This window comes from Oncorhynchus tshawytscha, linkage group LG24 (assembly GCF_018296145.1).
Source record: "Oncorhynchus tshawytscha isolate Ot180627B linkage group LG24, Otsh_v2.0, whole genome shotgun sequence".
Classification (NCBI taxonomy): domain Eukaryota; kingdom Metazoa; phylum Chordata; class Actinopteri; order Salmoniformes; family Salmonidae; genus Oncorhynchus; species Oncorhynchus tshawytscha.
In genome coordinates, this window is record NC_056452.1 from 18844712 (window position 1) to 18848885 (window position 4174).

Genomic DNA, 4174 nt, shown 5'->3' on the forward strand with positions numbered 1-4174 from the left:
ATTATTTGTATGACTACTTCATTGGCAAAGTGGGCAAACTTAAGCAGGAATGCTAATAACGAATAGTGAGCCATCGTATTCATGCATAAAATAAACAAATGAAAGAAAAGCATTGTAAGTTTGAACTTTGTAAAGTTATTTTGGGACAGGTGTAAAAAGGATTGTTTTTGATCAATAACAATCCTCCTGGCATTGACAACTGAAACGGAAGGCTACTGAGGATGGTAGCTGACTATGGCCACTCCTGTCTTTCATCTGAGTCTAGAGGAAGGTATTGGTCCTCAGACCTGGAGAGAAGCTAAAGTCATTCCGCTACCTAAGAGTGGTAAAGCGGTCTTTACTTGTTCTAACAGCAGACCAATCAGCTTGCTGCCAGTTCTTAGCAAACTTCTGGGGGGAAAAAAATGGTGTTAGACCAAAGGCTCAGCATGCTTATAGAGAAGGGCACTCAACATGTACTACATGACTGATGATTGGGTGAAAGAAATGGATAAGAAGATTGTGGGAGCTAAACTGTTAGATTTCACTGCAGTCTGACATTGACCATAACCTGTTGTAGAGAAAACACACACTACCGTTCAAAGTTTGAGGTCACTTAGAAATGTCCTTGTTTTTGAAAGAAAAGCAACTTTTTTGTCCATTAAAATAACAAATTGATCAGAAATACAATGTAGACATTGTTAATGACCATTGTAGCTGTAAACGGCTGATTTTTTAAATGGAATATCTACATAGGCCCATTATCAGCAACCGTCGCTCTATCAGGTACCAAGGTAAGTCCCAAGTGCAGACTGTGTGAAGTAACAATGTTTATTGTAACAGGGGCAGGCAAATGGCAGGTCAAGGCAGGCAGGGGTCGATAATGCAGAAGAGGCCAATGTACAGGACGGTAGGCAGGTTCAGGTCACGCGGAGGTCGGAAATCCAGAGATGGAACAAAGGATGGCAGGCAGGCTCAGGCAGAGTGGTCAGTTGGGCAGGTACAGGGTCAGGACAGGGAAGGGTCAAAAACCAAGAGGATGAAGAAGAGAAAACGTCAGGAGCTGAGACAAAAGGCTAGTAGGCTTGAACAAAGAACTGGCAACAGACAGAAAATACACAGGGGATAATGGGGAAGATGGGCGACACCTGGGGGGTGGAGACAATCATAAAGATAGGTGAAACAGATCAAGGCGTGACAGTACCTCCCCCCTCTAGGGACGCCACCCGGAGTTCCACCTGGCAGATACCTGGTTGACTGGGGTGCTGGGGGTGAAATTCGGCGATGAGGGCCGGGTCCAGGATGTCTTTAGCGAGAACCCAGCACCTCTCCTCCAGACCATAACCCTCCCAGTCAACCAGGTACTGGAAACCCCTGCCCCGTGGTCAAACCCTCAGGAGGCGTCTCACCGTGTACGCTGGGCGGCCATCGATGACACAGGGGTTTTGAGACTGCACTTGAAGAAACTCGGCATTTTCCGTATTGACTGACCTTCATGTCTTCAAATAATGATGGACTGTAATTTCTCCTTGCTTATTTGAGCTGTTCTTGCCATAATATGGACTTTGTCTTTTAACAAATAGGGCTACCTTCTGTATACCTCCCTACCTTGTCACAACACTGCTGGTTGGCTCAAACGCATTAAGAAGGAAAGAAATTCCACAAATGAACTTTTAACAAGGTACACCTGTTAATTGAAATGTATTCCAGGTGACTACCTCATGAATCTGGTTGAGAGACTGCAAAGTGTGCAAAGCTGTCAACAAGGCAAAGGGTGGCTATTTGAAGAATCTCAAAATTAAAATATATTTTTATTTGTTTAACAATTTGTTTACTACATGATTCCATACATGTTATTTCATAGTTTTGATGTCTTCACTATTATTCTATAATGTAGAAAAAAGTAAAAATACAGAAAAACCCTTCAATTAGATGTTCTAAATCGTTTGACTGGTAGTGTATATGTACAGGTAACTGCCAAAATCATGGAAACACTTTTTATTTTTATTTCACCTTTATTTAACAAGGTAGGCCAGTTGAGAACAAGTTCTCATTTACAATTGCGACCTGGCCAAGATAAAGCAAAACAGTGCGACAAATATTTAAAAAAAAATAGAAAAATCTATGTACAGTGTGTGCAAATGTAGAAGAGTAGGAAGGTAGGCAATAAATAGGCCATAGAGGCGAAATAATTTACTTTAACGCTAAAGTGTGATTAAGGAGGCAAAGTATATGGAAAGCAGGTGCTTCCACACAGGTGTGGTTCCTGAGCAATTCACATCCCATCACGCTTAAAGTCATCTATTAAAATGCTGGGCATGCCCAGTTGCCCATTATTTTGGCCACCATTGCTATGCCCCCAGCCCATAGGATGACAATACCCCATCCACAGGGCACAAGTGGTCCCTGAAGGGTTTTATGAACATGAAAACGATCTAAACCGTATGTCATGGCCATCTTAGTCACCAGGTCTAAACCCAATTTAAACCATTATGGGAGCTTCTGGGGAGGAGCCTGAGACAGCGGTTCCCACCACCATCAATAAAACACCAAATTATGGAATTTCTCAAGGAAGAATGGTTTCGAATCCCTCTAATAGAGTTCCAGCCACTTAGAATATATGCCAAGGCTCATTGAAGCCGTTCTGGCAGCTCGTGGTGGCCCAACACTTAATGTTTACCACGACAACTACAAATACCTAGGTGTCTGGTTAGACTGTAAACTCTCCTTCCAGACTCACATTAAGCATCTCCAATGCAAAATTAAATCTAGAATCGGCTTCCTATTTCGCAACAAAGCATCCTTCAGTCATGCTATCAAAACATACCCTCGTAAAACTGACTATCCTACCGATTCTTGACTTCGGCGATGTCATTTACAAAGCAGCTTGCCGTCCTCCAGCTACACCATGGTGCTACCCTACAGAGTGCTGCTGAGGCTACTGTAGACCAGTGTGTTTTAATCAATTATTTGGTGACATGAATATATTTAGTATAGTTTTATCTAAAAATAATAACTTTAATGTTTCACAATTATTATTCAATTAAGGATGGTCGACTGAATGCTGCATATCCTGTAACTCAGCACAACCTAATCTGGGCGTAGTGGAGGATCGAGGAAGAGGTCAACTAACGTGGGTGGTATTTCCTTCTGGATCAGACAAGCCCAGCCAAACACACAAGACCAGACCAGAGCCTGCTCAGCAGTCATACCTTCTCACTGGGCGAGGCTCACTGGACTCATCAGGGACTCCAAACATACCTTGTTAGAGCCAGAAAGCCTAGTAACCCACCAACATCCTTTGCTCAGTGTCCCATCAAAGTTCAATTTGTTGAAGATATGATCACAATTAAGTGTTCCGGTTCTGGAAAAGAAAATGACTGACAAGTAAATTACATAATGTAAGAGAATAGTATATTCAAATAAGTCAGAGATAATGCAGGGGTTTGTAAACTCTTCAACACAGAGGTCAGGGAAATCAGAGCCTTATATGGCTTTCAGCAAAAACATACCCATGGTCTTTAGGGTAACAGCATGGTCTCTCATTCATGTTACAGACAGGGAGTAAAGCTGAATGGTGGGGATCTGAGCAATAAGACTGGAAAGACTGGAATTAGAATAGACTGCTTAGTCGCCCCATGAGGAGCATATGCCATCATCAACGACTACCGAGTACTCAACTTCATACTCTCCGGTCTTCTGCATTATAGTCCAGGAGTAGCCGATCTTTCTGCTTCGGTGTCACGTCTCCATGTGCTTATCGCTCACCCTCTCTTCCTTTATCTTATTTCTATAGAAGAAAGGAAGTGCTCATGTTTCTTTAGTGCGCCACAAGAGAATTTGAGTCAATAATCAATACACGAAATTATACTGTATATCCACAAGATGGCAGTATGACCTAAATCAATTACCTGATCTTGCACTGTGTGGAGTCCAGGAAGGTTCATTCAATAAGTATTGACCTTTAAAAATGGATCACCAAAGGAACAAGAGAACACAAATATTTAAACTAATAAAAATTCACTTTGGTTGTTATTCAGAGGTTAGTTAGGATATTCTGGTCCAAGGCCACATACAGATTTGGCTACAGGATAAAATGAAGAGAGATTTCCTTTAACAATAATTGTAATTATGTTACAGCTAAAAACAAGGTTGAAAATCAGCTTATAAATGTACACGTCACTTGTAAAACGAG